The sequence below is a fragment of the Haplochromis burtoni genome, unplaced genomic scaffold (genome assembly GCF_018398535.1).
Source record: "Haplochromis burtoni strain Fernald_Lab_line unplaced genomic scaffold, NCSU_Asbu1 Contig_491, whole genome shotgun sequence".
Lineage (NCBI taxonomy): Eukaryota > Metazoa > Chordata > Actinopteri > Cichliformes > Cichlidae > Haplochromis > Haplochromis burtoni.
In genome coordinates this window covers 357,395-380,420 of record NW_024582852.1, presented here as the reverse complement: position 1 = coordinate 380,420, position 23,026 = coordinate 357,395, and positions in this window count along the sequence as shown.

Below are 23,026 nucleotides of genomic sequence, written 5' to 3'. Positions count from 1 at the left end.
AAAGAAAAGGAATAGCTGCACAGGCAGGCATCCCTCTGTTGCTCCATGAACCAAACAGCAGATACAAAAATACAGGACTTCCCATTGTAGATGCATTAAAAACAGAGTCATCATTTTGCTTTTCCGTGTGGCATTTCACAAAAACTTACGTGTGTTTCTTTTTTTTTTAAGTTGTACATGCCATTTCGCATCTGCTTACGCAAGCAAGGGCCAAATGTTCTCTTTTTGAAGTTATTACAGTCCCTCAAGGAAAACAAATTGTCAGGATTCAGGGTGCAAGCAGTTGTGAGCATATTGCTGTGCAGTCACAAGCGCCGGCTTCCAAAGGGAATGCAAAAAGTTTAAAAGACAGCTAATAAACATGCCCACAAAGCCACGGCGCAACCGCGTAATGAATATTCATATTGTTCCAGAAACATGATACTTTGAAAGGACATGCAGCAGTATAAGACGGAGAGTCCATGAGCATTTATTATTGAAATAACAGTTAGAGAAGGGAAAAACGGTTACAGGGAAAACAGATGTTTGTACTACATTTTTTGGCCATTTTAATTAAATTTAAAGTAAAAACCACTGTTATTGGTGAGCTGCAGAGTTGCTTGGGATTTCCATAAGAAAAGAGTGATGAGAGGTACAGACTGTTCTGCATGGTATTATGTTGCATTAATAAGTCCATCCAATTTTATTTATATGGTGCCAATTTACAACAACAGTCACCTGAAGGTGCTTTATTCTGTTGGACACTAGCATATTTGAAATGATTATACCTATTGTATCTCTGTATTGTGTGCTGTACAACTGGGAGACCAATGTATGTATAATGACAAGAACATTCACTTGTGAAGCAGTCAATGCTACACTCATGCAGTCTAGTAGAGGCGGGCAGATCGATTCAAATATCGATACTAATTCTGGTATTGATGTTGGATAGCTACTAGCCTGACAGGATCTATACCTTGTTTCTATCCTCTAACTTCAGCATGTAGCTCACTGTATTGTGTTCAAAAAATGTTTTTTGGACATGAAAAAATATACCTCAAACATGCACTATGACACACGTCTGAATCTTTTTTGTTAACTGTCATGTCTGTTTTATTTATAGCCTATAACACATTTTAACAACAGAAGTTGACCTTAAGTGCTTTAGAGACAGACACATTTAAATTCCAGGCCTCCAAAAAAACCCAGTTTCAAAATACATGAAAAACTGAACGGTTTGTTTCTATTCTCATCTCAATCTCATCTTCGTCCTCCTAACCTTAAGCCTCACTCGTGAACTGAAGTGAGGATTCAAACATAAGAAATCCTACATGAACATACTTAATCTCGACATTGTCACAGTTAATTATTGTCGGCAGATCAGATATGCGACCCTCCTGTCTCTGCACAGCTGACAAGAGATGGCTAAACAGCAACATAAAGTTACAAGCTAACGTCATGCCAGCTAACATTAGACTGTAGCGTCCTAAAACTTTTAAACTACTTTCCCTCCGATCAACAATTTGATTACATTCTCACATCACAAGTTTATTTTCTAAGTGTGAGTCCGCCCACGTTAAAACCAGTGCTTACAGATGGAAAATTATCCTCAACAATTCACCTCAGTTTCGCTGTCATTATTCAGAATGAGCTATGCTGACTGGTTGACGGTGTTAGGGATAATGCACAGAGACATGTCAATATCAAAATGTAATAAATATCAGGCAAATACCTAAGCAAGCCAACTTGATCCAGTGACTATAGTTCCGGGCGGAGTCCAGTGGCTGGGGTTTGTTACCCATCTTGACACAAAATACTGATAAATACGTTTTTAACAATCTTTCAGGATAGTTACAAATTTAAAATGGCTGACAAGTTAATGTCAGTAAGTACACGGTCGCAGGCCTGCAAAAAATATCAGTAGTTTTTGATAATAAATTAATGGGTAACATCATGGTAGCTACGTCCAATGTATTTTATATGTATGTGCAATCAAGCGAACATCAGCCAGTTAGCTGTTAACAAGCTACTCGGCACAATTAGAGGTAATTTGTAATGCTAACTGATAAAGTAGCATGGAAATGACCAGCTGATTTATATCATCCCTGATAATTTAGGGTGAATTTACAACCTGAATTAGCAATTCATTTATAATAGCAGCCATGCTAGCATTAGCCAGTAGAAAGACTGCTCAAGGCCGGATTAGATTCCACAAACCAAACAATCCCTTCATTAATTAAACACCCTGCAGTAGTTAACCATCTTTCCAATTGATTAGGTAACTATCCCTTTAGCCAGATGGCCTTTTTTGTTTTAGAAAAACATGTATGTGTTATGGCTGGTGTTAGATATTTTCAGCTAGCTTGCTACCAACATAACAGCTACTTCAGTTAGATTGCTTCCTTGCTGGTCATTTGTTGATATGTATTGTTCAGTGGTGATGCTGGGAACAGAAGAGAGGCACTTTGGAGAATGCATCTTCAGACCCTCGGCATTATGGATGGGCCTCAGGGGTCCAAGCCCACCCAATAAAGTCACTGTGCCCCCTCAGAAATCTACTGATATAGTTGAACTATAAGTTAGACTAATTCATTCAATTTAGTAATGAAAACGTATACTATATAACACCCATATCACCGATAAGTTATTGCAGTGCAAGCTTAATTTAATTATTCGGTTCACAGTAGTTTAATGCTTCTGCAGCAATCGTGGTAACCAGCATGATTGAGGAGGACACTAAGAGAATGGGCCTATGCAGATCAGACTTTGGGAAGTACCCCTTCATCTCTCTTTGGAACTAAAAAGAGGTCATACATCAGCTTGTGCTGCAAGTTCTACTCGGAAATTGCAAAACAAATGGAAATGTGAGGATATTCTGCACTCACAGTCGGCTGTCCTAGTGTGCGGTGAGTTCATTGATCCACTTCTTCATCCAGAGAAAAGTGTCCTCCTGTTTGTCTTCCTGATAATAACCCTTTACCACTTAGAAAAATGGTGAATTTTTTTAAATATCATATTTATTGGGTCTAATGAAAATGAAGAGGCAAGTAGATGTGCCTTATGATTACGAATTTTGTGTGTGTGTGTGTGTGTGTGTGTGTGTGTGTACATGTGTGTGTGGACATTAAACTTCACTATCATGTTATTTTTCATTTCATGCTGTCACAGTTGATGTACATTTTTTTTCTGTAAAATGAGTTACTATTAAAGATAAAATGACTGCACGAAAGTGTAAAGTGTCTGTTTTTGGCTAATACAGTGAATGAAATGCCTGATAAGTGAAGGCACCTCATCACGCTAATGCAAAAGTCCTATAAATTTGGTGATGCTGCAAAATAATGCAAAAGTTCCCTCAGTGACCTTATAGGGATATTAAAGTGTTAGCTACTGTGGTATAAGTGGAACAGCAAATCTCTGATGGCAGACAAATATCTTTTAAAGATATGAACCGCAGTTCTTGTTCTTGGCTGCGATGGCATGGCGATGTGAAATTGGATGTTACATAATAGTAAAGTTTGTAGATTATCATGTAATATGCAGATTTTTTTCATTGTATGTGCGAGTTCTGAATATTTCGCTTCCCTTCAAAACAATAATATTCAGTCACTTTAAGTACTATTTTATTTTATTTATCAAATTAATTTCCCCCATTACACATGAAGTCACAGTTTAGAGCCAGAACCAAATATAGAAAATGTTTATATTTTCTATATTCTAACCCCAAGATTATCTAAATTCAGTTAAAAAATAGATTTCACCTACATTTTTATGTGTCCAATATGCACCCAACAGTATCCAGCTGCGAAAAGACACAGCAAACTAGGTCCTCCTTGTTACCTCGCCATGTCCGCGCCCCTGAACCGTAGTAAGGAGACCTCTGGCAATTATTTCGGATCCCGTGACTGGCTCGTAGCCGATAACTAGCTTACTGCGCGGGCCAACTTTGCGATTGAAGAGACAGAAGGAGCCAGTGGAAACTTCTTCACCGGAACTTTATTTTCTTTACCGTGCACAGTGGGCTTCTAACACTTTACTCACAACGGGCATCGCCGACACATCTCTGGCTGCCGTGGGAGTTATTATATTTCTTTTTTTATGCCTTTCTTTTCCTTTTTTGGTAGCCGTTCATAATTCCCCTTTTCCAACTCGCTCCCTCACTCACATACACAAACACCCAGGGGCAGTCCCATGCATCCTTTTTCCACAGTCTGCAATACATTTACCAATAGGCTTCACCCTTAAAGGGCCATATCTGTAACATCCTGTTCACCGCATGCTTCTGAAGATAGAAAGCAAAGAAAAAAGTGAGACAATATAAATGCATGTAAGTGGTTAACGGTTGCAACAAGAACATCAGTTTGTTGCATTCTACCTGAAACATCCTGAGCTTGCAACATAATGAATAAAAAAGGCAATGACTTGAATAGCAATTGATGTCACACAAGCCTGACTTTGTTAACAGAAACAGGTCAATGGATTTAACCCTAGCATGTGCAAAACTGTTCATAATATGTGGCCAAACATTTATCTGTTTTTAATTGCACAGAATTTCAATCTGAGGGCTTTATTTAGCATCCCAAATGACCTCAATTACACAAGAGGATTTTACCACATTGTTTTGAGGACTTTTTTTTTTCATTTCTATATTGGTTGTACAATCTCTAATATAAGATGGGGACAAAAAATCAGTTCACCCACGGAAAAAGGATTTAGTGATTTTACTTTCTGTGTATTTATTTGTAAATGGGCCAATTGGTTAAAACAATTACTTACACCTACTTAGCTATTTCAGGCTAGAGTATTTGAACAGCTGTGTGGGGAGAATAAACAGATAAAGCCTACAACTAGCATCAGAAAACAATGATGATTGTATTAATGCCCGCACATTCTTTAAACATGCGCTGACACAGTTCATCTAAAGATAATAAGAAATAAAAAGGAAACATTTAAGAAAATTAATTTCTCTTTATTTCATTAAAAAAGAGTAGGCGGGAAGTTTATTGCCATTGATTTCTGCTGCTCTGCTATTTTGCTACACAACTCTAGCCTTGTGACTGGCTGCTTTCGACTCCATTTTGAAATATAGCAGGAAATGAGAGATGCAACTACGACTACTTTAAATCAACTTGTGACAGAGACTCCACAATCCGATCGTAGCATTAATGGTTAATTGCAGTTGCAATTAATTCATTTAGCAGCACTAAAGGCTAAAGTAGATCTTCATCTCATTTCTTACCATTCAGCGATATTTTTTAACATGTTTTTTTTTTTTAAACTTGGTGTAAGGCTGCAGCTTTCAGAATAATAGCCCTGCCTTGCCTTTTCTCCTTGCTCATCTGTAACTGAACTCATTTTCTATTCACACGCTCAAGAAAATCTTATCAGAGGAGAGTTGTAGGCTTGTAGGCTGGTACAAAAGTTTTAATGATGAAAGTGCCAGCAGCAAATTGCGACATGATTCCCTGGAGTCCATGAGAGGTTTTTTGACAGGGGAAAAAAAGCAAGAAAAAGAAGGGAACAGACTAATTCAGGCAACTGACCTCTACTAAGAAAAAATTAGAAAATAATACTTTTGACAACAAACTTTAAATACTTTCAGTATGGCTAAAAGAATAAAAAAATACATCTTCACTTATCAACTATATAAAACCTCTTAAAGGATTCGTGGGGGTTTCTCTTTAGGCCGTGCTATTATTCATGTGCCTACTAATGGAATTAGTTTTCTTAATGCAGATTGAGCACCCCCCCCCCTCCCCTCCTCATCCATCAAACTCATGAAGATGATGAGCAAGAAAAAAGATGGCCTCATTCACTTTATTTATACATACACACCTACAACTAATATTTACACATGGTACTGTTAGATAAACAGTTGCTTAATTGCACTATTCCACAGCTTGTTAAGACTCTCGGTATCCATTAACGTGAGGTAATTAGTCGTAATTTGCATCATTAAAGACAAAACAATAGCATAATCGTTTATGAATACTCAATCAGAGGATAATTACTTAGTCTTGATCTGCATCTTCAGGCTGGAGAGATGCAAAAAAAACTGCAAAGGAGGGTGGGGAGTCTTTGTTCTCTGACTGAAGAACAAGGGGCCTGCCTCTTTTCGTTCCCCCATGAACATACTTTTTCAGCTTTAACAAACCCTGAAATTTGGCTATTTAATTGCTGTTGGCCCAGTTTTTCTTTCTGTTCTTTTTTTTCTTCTTGGTGGAGGAAAGTGTACAACAAAGTTGCTGCTTTTGTCTTGTCTTGTAGCCTGTAAGACTGGAGAATGGCATCTCTCTTTGTTGGGTATAGAAAGTGAGGATCATTAGTTACCGAGAAGACGTAATGAGGGGTACGCTGGAGAGAAATATTGTACTGTGTGAATGTGTGATGTGTGTGAACATTTGGTGAGTGAAAGCTTAAAGTGTAACTATATGCGTACCTGCTGCTGCTGCTGTATTTTGGACAAAACCAGTGTGCAGTAGAGTGGCAATTTGTTTCCATCACGTTTCAGTTGAACTCTGTGCTGTTCTGCCTGCAAACAGGCCCACACTAATGACTCTTTTTAAATGCCAGGGTATGAGTATTACTCAGATGATTTTTAGGTTTTCAAAAGAAAAGAAAGGCTGTAAAGATTTTATTGGAAACTGAATTTTTAAAATGTAATCATAAATACTTCATGTTTAAAGTTATGACTGAACGTATTGCATTTCTGAAAATCATTTACCTGAATATGTGTGTTTTGAATTCTCTTTGAAATTGCCCACTAATACAAGTTTGTAATTCCAGAAATTTCTTTTCCCTTTCTTCAAAGTGTATCCAGCATACAAGGAACTTAAATGGACCAAATTATATCTTTGTTGTGCTAGGTTCAGTCGACATTCAAGACGAGTAACCTCAGAAACACATCAAGAAAACAGACGAGATCGAATTTTCTTTCTATTTGGATTTTCTTCCCAACATGTTCTGAAACATTGTCCAGAGTGCCCTCAATTTCACATGTCAAATCTTAAATTGAACCTTGTGAATTAAAAAAAAATATTAATTTCAAAGTAATATTTTCAGTGGGATTAATTCAGTACTTAGACACTTGATTATATTTGAGAAGTAAGTAATCATTTGCTTCTGATTCTGTAGACAGATATCTGCTTGAACATGCAGAGTATGTAGGCAAAGTAATGAGGTGTTTGGTGCTGGAAGCTTTCTAGGTTGCACTTGTCTGTCTGTTATATTCAGGATTTTATTAGTCAACCAAATTTAGCAGGATTGTAGAGTAAAATGAGAACTGCATTGTCAAAAAAGCCATCTCAAAACAGTCTGAAATTCTGACACTTATATAGCTTTTTTTTATATACATTAATGGATATACATGTGGCCCGGTCATGGAATGAAACAGGACACAGGAAATACTCTTTTGTGGGCTTTTTTAATCTCCGACTGTACTCGGAGGAGCACAGTTTTAATTCTGTAGTTTTGAGTGAAACGGCAAAATTTAACTATTCCACTGGCTCAGCCTAAAACTGCCTTTCAGGGTCTGAGACAACAGTAACTATCATATGTACATGTTAAATTCAAACAGTATAGACAACAGTAGTGACCTGTCAAGAAACAAATACAACAAAAAAAGAGAAAACAAAACAAATAAACTCATTGATTACATCTCACAACTTCGCAGGTCAACTGGCAATAAAGTGCACTGTAAACTCTCTTTTAAACATACATTTCTATGGGAGAACATCATGAACTCACTTCGGTTTCTCCACACAGCTACTGTGCTAGGACAAGTACACATGCAGGAATCACACAGCAAGTGATCTCCCCTCTGAATCAAACAGAAACATACAGAGTTATGCAAAGTGAATAACAGTGTAAACCTAACAACTTTGAAATCTGTTAGGACACTGTCACTACTCACGCCAACCCGCTCTTCAGTCCCTTTCACAGCACGTGACCATTAAACATGCACCCGTCGCGCGTTAAGAACTCTACACAAATGGTCACAAACATGGAGTCATTGCTAAAGAAACTTAGCTAATTACAGTCTACTACAACACTGGTGACAATATTTTGCAGTATGCTACACTTTTTAGCACATTTACCTCTTGTGTAGCTAGCCACAGAATCTTTTGCAGTCTCTAACTCTCCAGTGCTCCCGCTCACAGCGCTCAGTGTGTGACGCAAACTTGAGTGCATGTGTGCTCTGGCTTACGGCGGCTCTTAAAGGGACAGTATACCCCCAAAACGCGAGGTCTAGTCATCACCATGACAACCCTACAACAGACCTCCGGTAGACAGGCAACCAGTCAAAAACACAATCCCCTCTTTTTAAACCCTTTCCATGCATAGTATTAGTTCACTTGGCTACATTCTCCCCTGCTACAAGTCAACGTCCTCGGTGACCCTCTGCTCATCCACCATTCCCCTGAGTTTGGTGGTGTAGAGAACCATACCGGCTAACACCTGGGAGAGTACATCTGGACTGAAGGATACTGCATTGCATGCTGACCTAGGTAGATTAAATGGGTTTGTGTGGACCCCTGCAGTTTCTCTCCTACTCCTGCGTGTAGCAGGTGTGCGTGGACCTGCCTCCACTTTCCCTTTCTTTCCTTTCCTAGGAGCTGGAACAGGTTTTGCCACCGGTTCTTCACTGGAGAATCCAATGCTTCCTGGTCCAGGTGGAAGGTAAGCTGCTGGCTCCACCTCGAGGTCATCAGGGTAGTCGCTGCTCTCCTGCCCTAGCAGATCCTCACCCATATTTTCAGTTCCATTCTCCAATTGGTTTCCAGGCTCGTCGACTGTCGGAACCAAGTTCCCAGGTCCCTGAGCCACTGGCAGCTCCATTGGGTACTGGACCTCCTTCATCAAGGCAAACTCTGGATGCTCAACCTCCGTATCAGACACTTGGTGCTCATCTGCAGAACTGACTTCCTGGTCACGTAGCCTTGGCTTGGGTGCAGGTATAGACCCCACGCATGGCCTCAAGTTAGATCTGTGGACTCTTTTCACCGGCCCTCCTTCCAGTGGCACTACTGCGTATGTTGTCCCTTGGATATCAACCACTTTATACACAGGGGCTGCCTAGGCATCTTGAATTTTATTCCTTCCTGGTGGTTGGTAACGGAGATACACAAACTGTCTGATGTCAACAGGTGGACAGAACACCTTTCCTTGCTGCTGAACCACTCTCTCTGCAGCCTTCCGTTCGGCAAATTCTCTGGCTCTGGCATGTGCATCCTGGAGACACTCCTGATGCACTAATAACCAGTCCAATTTGTCATCCTTTACTTCTTCCCGGCCCAACAATGCATCAATGGGTAGATGTGGGTGGACCCCAAACAGCAGGTAATGGGGAGAATACCCTGTGGTCGAGTGCGGCGTGACATTGTAAGCATACACCAGCTCTGACAGATGCACGGGCCAGCGCCGCTTCTTCTCAGGGGGAAGCGTACGCAGGAGGTTGTGCAAAGTCCTGTTGAACCTCTCACAATGAGGGTTACCCTGAGGGTGGTGGGGTGTTGTACGAGTTTTCTTGACTCCATATAGTTTGCATAGCTCAGCAATCACTGCGCTTTCAAAATTCCTGCTCTGGTCTGAGTGCAGGCGCTCTGGTACCCCATATTTCATGAACCACTCTTTCAGGATAATCTTAGCTGTGGTATCTGCTTTTTGATCTCGTGTGGCAAATGCCTGACTGAACTTGGTGAACACGTCAGTCATTACAAGAATGTTTTCACAACCATCTGTAGCCCGCTCAAGGGTGGTATAATCAACAGCAACAACTTCAAGTGGGCGGGTAGCCAAAAATGGAGCGTGGGGTGCCTGAACTTTGGGTTGAGGCATCTTTGTATACACACACCTCTGACATTTCTTCACCCAGTGCTCAACATCTTCAAACATGCCCCCCCAGAAACATCTTTGTTTCAACAATCCCAGTGTGCGTTCAATTCCCTGGTGTCCCATGTGATCATGCACACTCCTGAGCACTTTTTCTTTGAGGCAGGCAGGTAGTAGCAGCTGATGGCACTGTCCAAGGTGAGCATCCTCAATCACACGGTATAGCAGTCCATCCTTTTCTCTGATCCGAGGCCACTGCTTCAGTAGAGAACGTACCGGTTTAGACAGACCCCCTCTCTCTCTGTAGGTAGGTCTCTTTTGTCTGCTCCAAAACTCTCTCAAGACACCAATTGTTGGGTCTGACACTTGGAAGCGATAGAGTTCTGCATTGGAATAACCAGGCATCATTGGGGTGTTGCCCAGCACAGCCTCACTGACTGCTTCCTCATCTGGTTCAGAGGCCCGCAGCAGTCTGATCCTACAAGCCTCAACTCCAGCCATGACAAGATCTGAGCCTAGACTTGTACCTGCCCTTAGCACATTACATATGGCTATAGAGCCATCATATTCTGCATCCTCACTGTCAGGTTCTGCCGTGTCAACTGTTGGTTGCCGAGAGAGGGCATCAGCGGCAGTGTTGCAGCGGCCAGGGCGATACTTAACATCGAAGTCAAAAACAAACAGCTGAGCTACCCACCTCTGTTGAATGGCTCCTAAATTAGCAGTGGGCAGGTGGCACAGGGGATTGTTATCCGTTATGATTGTGAACTTGGACCCCAGCAGATAACTCCTAAATTTTTCTGTGACTGCCCACTTTAACGCTAGGAGTTCGAGCTTCATGCTGCTAAAGTTTTGATCATTCTTCTCAGCCCCTCTGAGCCCCCTACTAGCATAAGCTATGACTTTATTCCTTCCCCCCTGCTTCTGGGACAGGACAGCGCCTAATCCAAGACTGCTAGCATCCGTTTCCAGCGTGAAAGGGAGACTGAAGTCTGCATAGCCTAGAACAGGGGCACTAGTCAACTTTTCCTTAAGCAACTCAAAAGCTTTTAAGCATTGCGGTGTCCAGGCTGAAGCAAAAAGCTGTTTAGCCCTGACATGACTTATCTCCTTAACACAGACGTTCACTACATCATGGAGTGGCCCCGCAGTTTGGGAAAAGCCCTCAATGAATCTCCTATAGTAGCTGCAAAATCCTAAAAAGGACCTTAGCTCTTTCACAGTACTAGGAATGGGCCATTTTTCCACAGCACTTATCTTGTCAGGATCTGTGCTTATTACCTGAGCCGACACTTCATGACCGAGAAACTTGACCTTGGGCTGGAGAAAATGGCACTTTTCAACCTTAACCTTCAGCCCCGTATCTGTCAGCCTTTTCAAAACAGTCTCCAGTCTCACAATGTGATCCTGGAATGTTGATGAAAACACAAGTAGATCATCCAAGTAGATCAACACAATCTGAAAGACCAAATCACTCATTGTGGCCTGCATAAGATGTTGGAACGTCGCGGGGGCATTACATAACCCTAAAGGCATCCTTGAGTATTCATACAGGCCAAATGGTGTGGTAAATGCTGTTTTGTCTCTGTCTTTCTCATGTACCGCTACCTGATGGTAGCCACTGGCAAGATCTATGGTTGAGAAGAACTCTGCACCACTCAAGGCATCCAGGCTCTCCTCAATGCGAGGGAGTGGAAACGCATCACGCCTGGTCTTCGCGTTTAGTCTGCGGTAGTCTACACAGAGTCTAAGACTCCCATCTGACTTGCGTACCAGAACAATTGGTGAAGCATAGGAACTCGAACTCTCCTGAATCACCCCCTTTCTCAACAGTTCAGAAATGTGCTCCCTGACCTCTTTGTACTGATTTGGTGGAATGCGCCTGTATGGCTGAGAAACAGGGGCTTCATCTACAAGAGGAATTTCATGCTTCACACGATCAGTGTACCCCAAATCCTCATCATGAAGTGCAAAAACATCTGCATACCTTTTCAAAAGAGTTCTGACCTCGACCTGTTGTCTTGGTGTGCCACCTATGTGTAATCTTCCCAATAAGTCCTTTACGCAGCTGTTGGTCCCCTGACAGTCCTTTTGGTTAAGAGTCACCTCCTCGTGGTTGGCAGATATGCGCTCAAATTTCACCTCGCATGGGTCACCCTCAATGCAGCGGCCAGGACTAATAATGCCTAGTCTAGCCTTAGGTGGAAGCCAGATATCCTCTTGTGAGATGTTCATCACCTGTACTGGGAATACCAGGCTGTTAGTTGACACTAGAGTTGGGATCACCAATAAGCCACCTGGGAGCTGAACATTCCCTGGTTCAACCAATGCGCTACCAAACTGCTTGCCATGGCCTCTTGCATAGACAGTGGTCAGGGATGAGGCAGGCACCCGCACTTTGTGTTTTCTTGCAACACGGGCAGTAGACACCTTTTCCACAAGCTCAGCAGCTTGTACGCAGTGGCAGGCCTTCCTCCAGCTGGACTCCAGCTCTCCCCCTAGAGTGGTGTCAAACTCTGAGAGTACTAACTGTCTTTTTTTTTTTTTTTTTGAGAAAAAGAGAGTATTAACTGTCTACATCGTTTTGCAATGTTCATCCCTATAATGCCATGGGATGACGAATCCAACCATTTGGGATTGTCTCTTTCTGCTTTATCATCTTTGATTATAAGAAAACCACATTCAGGTATAGTGAGCCCCATGACCTGTACATCTAACTCTGCATAGCCTAAATAGGGCAGTGGCAACTGGTTGGCTGCTGTGATTTTAAGCCACTTGGCAGTACAGTGCATATCTTCATCTTCTCCCTGGAGATGATTTCTGAAAAAGCTTTCTGTCAAAGTGCTTACATTACTTCCTGTGTCAAGCAGACATCTAAGGGATACACCACCTATCTGGATATCTACTTCAGGGCACTGACCAACAGCATGTTCTAGAAAATGTTCCTTGGTTAGAGTTTCCTTTGAGCCTTCTGACTTGCCTCGCATTGCCCGGCTCATAGCAATGGAGGTTTCCCGTTAGCGGTGAACTGGGCATGGTTGCAGACTGGCTCGTAGGTTGTCGGGGTGCATTACAGTGTCTGGCCATATGTCCCACCCCTTCACATCGGAGACAAATAGGCTGACCCTCTCTAGTGTACTTAGGCTTGGGCTTAGCTTTAACACCTCTACTGTCTTCAGAACTGGCAGTCTGTGTTGTGAGCTCCCTCACTGCATTAGTTAACTCCCCTATGGCTTTACCCTGTTGTGTGATTATTTTAACCATCTCTTGCAGAGCCATGGTAAAGTCTGTCTGTACATCACTGGTGGAGGTTTTCTTTTCACAGCTTTCATCTGGCCTGTCACTCACTATATTTCTATGTCTGGCTACATTAGTGCTGCGTGGACGATCTTCCATAGTCCACATGATTGCCTCCTCTCTAACATCAAAGAGACTACACTCAAGCTTGTCCCTAGTGAGCCTACGTAGTTCACGCCGAAGATTTGGGGCATGCACACCTTCAATGAATTGATCCCGAAGTGCGTAGTATTAGTTCACTTGGCTACATACATTAATCAGCTTTTTTGAAGAATGGATCGATGGACCAGGAAGTGAGCTATCTGCTGAAACGCCCCCCCAAAATATACATCTGCATCTGATGGAGCTGCTTCAAAGTTTCAAATTATTGTAGTGTTACTTTGCTACTACAGTTTTCAGACACAGGTTCGAGACGGTACATTTTTATGTAACAGGAACCCTGTTTCAAATTCTCTGCACACCTAAAATTGTGTGAATGAAACCAGAGCATGGGTTATGTTGGAAAATGAGGACACTGCACATTCATACAGTAGCAGCTCTTCAATGCAAAAGTAGGTAAGCTCTGAAGTACAACTTTTGTTTCATTCTAAACAGGACCATCATTAAAAAATTGGCGGGATGTTGTAATAAATAAGAGTCGAATCAGGCAATCGAGACCATAAACTGAGCCGAATTTGATCTGGAATGGGCCAGACTGCTCTGCCGGACTCCAGATCTACTACCCCGAGTGAGTCGTGTAATCCCAGAGAAACTACAGAGGAATTGGATTTCAGTGCTAGAGGTGCTCAAACAATGAGGTGTTTGGAAAATAATATGGACAAACTTGGTGTGTTGATTAAGACCGTCAAAGTCAATGTTGCCTGATGCGCATCACTGAGTGTTGCCATAGTGACACTTCTGACCACAGCATGAACATACCTGGCTTCGGGACTTTTTTGGGGGCGACTGGCATGTTAAACTAAGCGGTAAGAAACTTGGAGCAACTGCAAAGAAATGATTGACAAGTGGTGACATCCTGGATACGTTACTGTGAAAAAATTTCTTTGGCCTGAATATTGAACTGCTAGCTGTAGAATGTGTCTCTTACTTCCTGAGGTGATATTCATTGCTGTTTGAATCTAGCTGAACTAAGCAAAAATATTATTTAAAATTTTTTTTATACATCTTAGTGATGTCTAAAAATACATTTTCATTTTTTTAAATAGATTTTCAGTCTGTGTTGTGATACTGTTTTCAGCATGTCTTCCATTTTCCATTCATTGGAAAATGAAATATATATTGGAGTTTATGGTAATTAATAATAACTTTGTTTTGATTGTCACACTTTACAAATCCATCCAGTGGGAGAGATTTGACCCTTTAGCTAGCTGGCTGCATGCTCAGCACCCTTGATCTATGCCATTGCATCAGAGGCAGTCAGATCTGTTGCACTATGGGGACTTTAGCGGTATGTTTTTGTGGAGCTTTGCCCGAATATTAACAAGATTGATTCACCTGCATCCCCACCTGCCCCAAGTTACAAAGCTCATTGGACACAAAGAGAAGGACTAAAGGAAGAAACCAGTGCAGCAGCTGGGGAAACCTGCATGCAGTTCTCCGAGAAGACAATAGCGTTTCACTCAATGGCGTTTATGTTCAGTGTAGGTGAAGTGCTGATTGGTTAAAAAACAAAAACATACAAAACATCAAAGACAAAAAAGCTGAGATGATTTTTTTAACACTTGGTTTTACTCGTCTACAAAGGCATTATTTCCCCATCATATTTCCCCTTGGTGTTCTCCAAGGCAGGTGATTAGCTCAGGGAACACATCAACACAATCACAAACAAATGGAGCCCATATTAGAAGAAGTTTGTTGCACATATTTTTGACACTGCCCCCCATGTGGCAGTACAACTAGAGCTAGGTGTGGGACCCCAAAGGTTTGTCTCACCCCTAAGGACTAACATGCCAAGACCTTCAGACTCACTCAGGTTATCTTCGACTCTCCCTGTCTGCTAAATCGCTAGAATACTGAAACCTCGTTAGATCCTGTGCCGTGATCGTTTAATTCGTTCACCTCCTTGGCATGTCTTCTTATTATCAGATTGAATAATGATGCTGAAGTGTTATAAACATAGCTGTTATAAGGAAACATGATGTTAAAGAACTCAGGTGAGTTTGTTTGTCAATGTGAGAAGGATAATAAATCACAGGCAACTGCAAAAATGTTAAGAAAAAGAATAACTCATTTCAGCTGTCCCGCAGAGAGGTGTGCTTGCAAATGAGATTCCATTAATAGTTGGTCTTGTATTTGTATTTGACCATTCATCTTCGTAAACAAGACAAAAACACCTCTTGCCCATAAAAGCTACCTGCCATGCAGTCACTAATTTGGAGTTAAGCACCTTTTTCATACTAATGCAAACTCTGCCTACAGAGAAGAGGATAATTGCATATGCATGAAGACCAACAGAGAGATTACTCCCACCACACATAGCCTAACTACCGCCATGCACACACACATGTGCATTTCAGACTCACTTTGACAGCTGTCTCATTTCTCTGCATGATGAATGTAAATTAAAGAATTAGCACACGCAAAGAGCAAAACACCCAAACAGACACATGTGCCACACACACGTGCACGCTTCCCTCGCCCAAATGGTCACTCCAAGCTACAGAGCTGTGAAACGCCGAGGCCACAGAGCATTAGTCCGAGGGATTCAGACTTCCCAGCTGAGCTTTTAACATGAGGAACAACGGCCCACAGCCACTGCATATGATGCCATGTGCCAGAGAGACAGACAGGCAGAGGGGAAGACAGAAAGGAAGCCAGAGCGAGACAGAGCAGACGCAGAGACACAGCTCCCCACAGTGGAGCTGTATTGTACCATCTACAAAACACCATAGGAAACATAAAAAAAAAAAAGATATAAAAGCGTCAACACCAGCAGAGAGCTTTATTTACCCTACCTGCAACTCAGGTTTTCACTCCTGATCCTCACAGCAGCTGCAATAGTTCTGTTATACCATCTTTTAATGCTCCACATGGGTGTTATTTATTGCTTCACAGCAGAATTGCATTAAAATAGGCAAAAAAATAAATAAACCTTTGTAGGCTGTGAGGGCTTCTGAGATGTACTTTCATGGCCTGCGGCAACGAGATTCCCCCCTCCAGATGCACAAACAGAGAAATTATATTTTTTCCTATCTGTGTGTTGCTTCCTGTTTTTGTCACTGTCTTGACTTTTTTACATCACACCCAAAGCCGCGTGTATTTCCAACAGCGCTCTGGATAGGCCGTGCCCCGTGAGCATTCTGTCAAACGTAATGTAATTAGAGAATAGGGGTGACACAGCCAAACAGGGGTGAGGAAGGCTAATCAACTCTCTGTGTTGCTCTCCATCTGTAATCAGAGGGACAACAAGTGCGAGACAGATGCAGAGGGAGATTAAATTGATTAGAAATTAAAATCCCAGACCATTTATGTTCTAAGAGAAGTTAATTACAATTAAATTGTTCACTTATGCAGATTTTGAATTCATTTCCCCAGCCTCTGCCTCCATTTTTCCATCTCCCTGACTTCATCTGAGCGCAAACTTTGTCAAAAGGCAGATACTGTGCAAAGCTATGCACACACCTGAGCATTCGTCCTACGTTTCATTGTTAAACAGCTCGCATTTGCAACATGATTCTGCCATAACAGCATTCCTGAGAGGACTTTTCGCCCAGCGTTGACGAAAACGTCTTCGTCAACTCCAAGGATTTTCTGCTATTCAGTCAAAAGAGCATTAGCGAGGCCAGACTCGGCTCGCAGCCAGCATCCCTGTTTATCCCAAAGGTGTTGAATAGAGTGAGGTTGAGACTGTAAGCAGTGGAGTCAAGTTCTTCGACACTTTCCCGGATTGGCAGTTTCTTCATGAAGACAGACTGGAGCTCGGGATGATGTCTTGTTAAAACACAAAATGCACTTTTCCAAACTGCTGCCACAAACTTGCAAACCCACTGTTAACTTAGTAAAACAGAACTCCATGCCCTGACATAAAAAAATCCTCTAACACTCCAGGAAATACAACCTCCAGCCAGTGATGTATTTTGGCCTTTCGCAGTTATTTACAGTCACATCAAGCAATTAAACATTATTACATGTGGTTATACTGTGCACTACTGATGAGCATGATGCCATTAGCTGTTCCCAGAAACATCATTTGTCTGTGTTATTTATACTGCAGCATAAGCTGCAACAGCTTCATGCGACAGTTCTGTTTAAAATATTAGAGTTATAGCCTCCTCATTCTGAAGGCATTTCTGTTAATTATAATACAGCAGCATTTCCTACATCTTCATGTCTATTTCTGTTGTTCTTGATGTCATTCTTAAAATAAACACAGTGTTTTGTATTTGTATTTATTTCTAAATATATCTGAAAATGAGTTTTTCTGGTCTCCCTGATTGTCTCGTGGATTTGGGTGTAAATGATGTAAAAAATAAAAATAAAAAAAAAAGAAGAAGAAGTCCAAATCATTTCAAATGTTTGCTTTTGCTTTAAAGCAAGTGTGCCAATAAGAGGACTGTGCAAAAAGGTTTCTTTAAAGGTTGCTTCCATGGAGCCAGACTTTCCTGTTGTTTCTATGATCTGATCTTGAGCAATAGTTCCTGACCTATGAATCATTCAAGCGTAAAAAAAGGCACCTGACAGGGTTATGTCTACACATAGCAGCAGACAAAAGAACCAATTTTAAATTGTATCTCTAAAAATTTCAGGAAACTGGACAAGTGGATGACAAAAGAAAAAGTGGCAGGCTTACAAAAGTATCTACAGCAGGTGAACGGTATCTGAAAGCCTCGTCCTTACAAAACAGAAATCCAGAAACACCTGACACAGGACATTTGAGGGATACATCTGGCCTTTCAGTTTATCCATCTACTGTTCACTGAAGCCCCCTTGGAAATAATCTCAATGGATATGTGGCTGTCAAGAAACCATCTTCAGGAAGTGAAACAGGGAGGAAAGGCTGGGCCATACAAAATTACACAAGAACTGAATAGAAAATCAGCAGCAACAAGTCGGTGATGAATGCTAATTTGAAATTTTTGGTTAAACTCACAGTCAATATGTACAGAGAGGGTCAGGGGAGAGGTATAACAGTAATACCTCTGTAAGTGTGTCCATCCTGTAAACACAGTTGAGGCTCTGTCTTGATTTGGGGCTACATTTGAGGAAGTGGGGTTGGGACTCTTTGAAAATTCATAGAATTATTAAGGCATAAAAGTGCCGTCAGATTTTGATCCAGAAACTCTGTTTTTTATTGTATAAACTACATTTTCTTGTACATGCTTCAATAAATCTTTGCACCCATTTTCCAACAAAATAAAAAGGCATGAGGTGTGGCTCAAGACTTTTGCACGCTGGATACCAAAGTTAAATTACCTGTGTATGTAGTTTTAAATAGCTTGTTGTGATCCAAGGGTGTTATTAGGCTGGATGTGGGCCTCCCGTGGCCTTCATCTACCAAATTACTGGCATCTTACGTTAATGGTTTATGCAAATGAATATGGGTATGTACAGTTCAATTACCTGGCTCTTATAAGCAAAGGTGGGTTATTTAGGACGGACCTTGATGAATAAATTCTAAGCAGATGTTCTCTCCATGCAAAACTGTTATATTCCCATTGTTCAATATGTGCCCTGTGAGCAAGCATGAGAGACCTGTCCTTCAGCAGCTCATACATAGTCAAAACAGTTGTTTGTGTTGTCTGGGCAAGAAAGACGTCACCAGTAAGTGAAAGCTTTAAATATAGACATTTATTTGTGTTTTGTAAAATATAAAATAATGTACTGGAGTTTAACGTAATTGAAATACATTTCACAGAAGCGTCTTGTTTCATTTAATTAAGCCAAGGTTATCTACTTAGGGCGAGGGCTTTTATTTCACTGAATCCCAGAGTACGGCATGTTAGTTGTTCTTAATTGTAGTCAGTAGACATAATTTGCATTACACTGGCCTGGACTTTGAGTGGAATCAATGATTATCTGATTGCTTTGGTGTAACAAAAGAATTTGTACATACATACATGTATTACTATCTTTAAAAGAGGCACATGATAGCAAGAAGTTGCATATTTAAACATGCAGCAGGCAGAGACTAACAGTAGCATTCACTCAACCCTCTGTCTCTTTTTTCTATGTTTCAGTCTGGGGGACTATATCTTGCTCTCAAGCAGCTACATGTAGTTCTGTATTCACCTGCTAGCTTTCAATTTTGTTAATGTGAAACATGGAGATGTACCAATGTCACCTTGGGACAAAATCACCATTATTACCATTATTATTATTCATAGTAATAATAATAATAATAATGGATTGCATTTATACAGCGCTTTTCGGAGCCCTCAAAGCGCTTTACAATTCCACGATTCATTCACTCTCACATTCACACACTGGTGGAGGCAAGCTACAGTTGTAGTAGTGGTAGTACTGCATGAAAATCTAGAATGTACCAACATGAACATAACACTTTATAACAACGATCAAATTTTTAGCTAATTTAATTTATTATAAAATCATCCTATTGTCAACATATGATTAAATGTTTATATTTACGAATCACTTTTTCTACAATTTAAGTGATAAATAAATGATTTTTTGAAATGCTAATAAAAGGCATTCGCAATTATAATCGGACAGAATGAATACATGTAACTTGCACTTGATGTGGCGGTTGTGAGACTAACTCATTTTTAATATAAATTATTACTTTTAGAACCCGAGTCTTACCAAGCAATGTATAACATATAAATAAGAGTGAAACTAAAAGAGGAGTAAATCTGAACACGAGCTAGTCTCAGCGTTTACGTTTAATGAATTATACCATTGCCAATTGGGCTCTCTATATGTTCTTTAAAACCAGTACTATATAACTATCCATTTTAACTTTATAGTAAAAATATTTATAGCTCAAATATAAGTCTAGAGTATGGCATATAAGTATAAACATCAACTTTACAAGAACCGTCCATGTGAAACAGGCGTAGTTTATAAGCCAATCATAAACCAGGCAATAACACATAACACCTGGTGTCATCACGCCATACTATGAAAATAATATAGAAAAACAGCCACAGTGACCTGTGTTAATGTCTGAAATCCACTCTGCCTCCTCAGAAGTGTCTGAGGTAATATGCTTATTGTAGATTTACAAAGTGGAGCTGGAGATACAGCTGCATCTGGGTCACTCTTAAATATAACCACTCCATCTCATCTCATTGTCAGCCAGGCTTGGAAAATCACTCTGTTGCTCTTTATCTGAACCTTTGATCTCCACACACTGAACTTGCTCAGCAACCTTAAAGCGTAAACATTATCAGTCCGGTATAGACCGGATTTGTAAACCTGCTTGGCAATCTTTTTCACTTATACCTGCAGAGTGTGTTGACCAAGTTTATATGTATAAAATTATATTTCAAAAATGATGTTGCATAAGATTTTACAAGTAAACTTAAGACAAAGACTGTGGGCCATGAGGAAAAGCCAAGCGATATGTACAATGGTGGGAAAGGCAAAAAGAAAAAGCAGTTTTCCATCACGGTGATAGTGATAGGTTGGCAGATACAGGGATGAATACTGCTCAGAGTGCGTATGTGACAGGTTTGCGGTGGGAACGTCATACTCGCAGCATCTCCAGTGAGGTCATTACAGATGCAAATCCCAGTCGCAGCGGTGTTTTATGACATCTGTTCTTGTTCTCCGGGTTGGCCCCGGCAAGCGTCCCGTCGAGGACTTGCAAATCAAGACAGAAAACGAGAGATGGGCGGACAGGTAGGCCCGCTCAGCTGTCAGCGCTGTCCCCCGTTTCCCTTCTTTTCCTCTCCACTTCTTTCCTACTGATCACAGCTCTGCCATTTGTGCTCCCATCAGTCATTTTCATTGCCCCATCCCTCTCCATGTCTTTCTCTCTCCGTGTTAGATGAGGACATTACATCCCAACCTCTGCCTGATACTTCAGCATCTGCCTCTTTCTGCCAATGGTTTTCTCCAAGGAGTTTGATGTTTCAGAGTGAACTGGGTCAAAGAGCTTCCTATTCCCTATACAGATGCCTGCTTCATGCAAGGGAAAGAGACCGCGATAGTTATGAGGTGACAAGCCTGTAAGAACACACCTACAGCATAGTTAGCTGCCTAAATCATAAAACGAGGTTGAGTCAGTAAAGGCAGAGTGACATTTAACTAACTCACAGCCATCTAAGAAATAAATTTGTACTTTCACACTCAGTGCAAACATTCAGTAAAGTTTTGTCAGCCAGAAAGTAAGTTAGGTTTGAAGGTCAGGAGAATGGATGATGGGGATAATATAGTGAATAATTAAAAGTGTAGGAGGCCACTCACAAACAAAGGCATGCTGATTAGACAGTCGCAACACAGGAACGTTGCGGAGGCAGCGTGGATTTGCCATTTAAATAACAAATATACAAACACTGGGCTGCCCAATTAGTTGTTCAGGATGAAACATAAAGGAGGATAACTCAAACAACTCATGTACACATTCTTACTTAGGAGTGTTTCCATGGTGAAAGTAAAAAACTGCCCAACTTTCAACCAGAACACTGGTTTAAGTTTCATCTAGGACTGGCTTTCATTCCTTTTGAGTGAATATTAGGCAGCAAATCTACTTGTAAGCCGGTGAAATCAACTGGTAAAGTCCCAGTCATGCAGGCCTAAAGACTGGTCAGTCACCCTCCCAGTAACCACCAGTCATAAGAATGTGTATTACTTGAGCAGTTGGCATGTAGCACCACAGTGCACGAGGTCTGGAGCTCTGCAGTGAAAACCTCTTTGTGATTGTTTTGTTTGTTAGCAGGTTGCCTGTAGTTTGAGTGACACACCAATTATACAGTCCAGATCAAAAGCTTAAGACCACTTGAAAAATGGCAAAAAATCAGATTTTGCATGGTTGGATCTTAAAAAGGGTCCAAGTAGAGCTTCAACATGCAACAAGAAGAAATGGGAGTGAGACAAAACATTTGTTTTGAGCATGCAATTTATTGAAAACTCTTAAACTGAAACAGGCTGATTTACAGCTGATCAAAACTTTAAGATGTGTCTTTAAAAGGTCACATCTGTGCAAAAATGTGGATTCATTGTCATTTTCTGTCAGGTAGTCACACTGTCATGACGTTCTGATGGCAAAGGCAAAAAACTTTCCCCTTTTGAACATGGTCGGGTTGTTGAACTGCATAAGCAGGGTCTCTCGCAGCACACCATCGCTGCTCAGGTGGGAGGCAGTAAGACAGTCATTTGGAATTTCTTAAATGATCCTGATGGTTATGGAACAAAAAAGTCAAGTAGAAGACCCCAAAATATTTCACCAGCACTGAGCTCTAGGGTCCAATTGGCTGTCCGTCAAGACACTGGGCGATCCTTGACCCAAATTAAGGCCGTTACTGGTGCCAACTGCAGCCCCTTTACAATCAGATGGGATCTGACATTGATGGGCTTCAAAACCATTTTACTTCTTTTATAACATTTAGGTCCAATCAAGAGAGCGTCTCCTGAATTAAATCCTTAATCAACAAATCAGCAAAATCAGCTCTCCTATAAGAACAACTCACAGTTGATACCAATAAAATAACAAAGTGGATTCAAAATATTACAAAATACTGCAAAAAAAAGGAAAAGTGTATGATATTCTGTCACTAGCAGTGATTGCTGTTTTTGTTGCTTTTTTTGGTTGAATATTATGTTGCTATAGCAACAACTAGTCACACAGATCTACAGTAATTATACTCACACATTGTGAAATTTGCCATTTTGTCAGACAGCAAATGCACTTAAAGCATTACCTTCTGGGTTTCTTTTTATTTTAACCATTCCTAAACAACTAGGAATGATATTTACTGCTGTCATTAGTGTCCCTCCTTTGCCTAAGGCCTTAATGCTGATC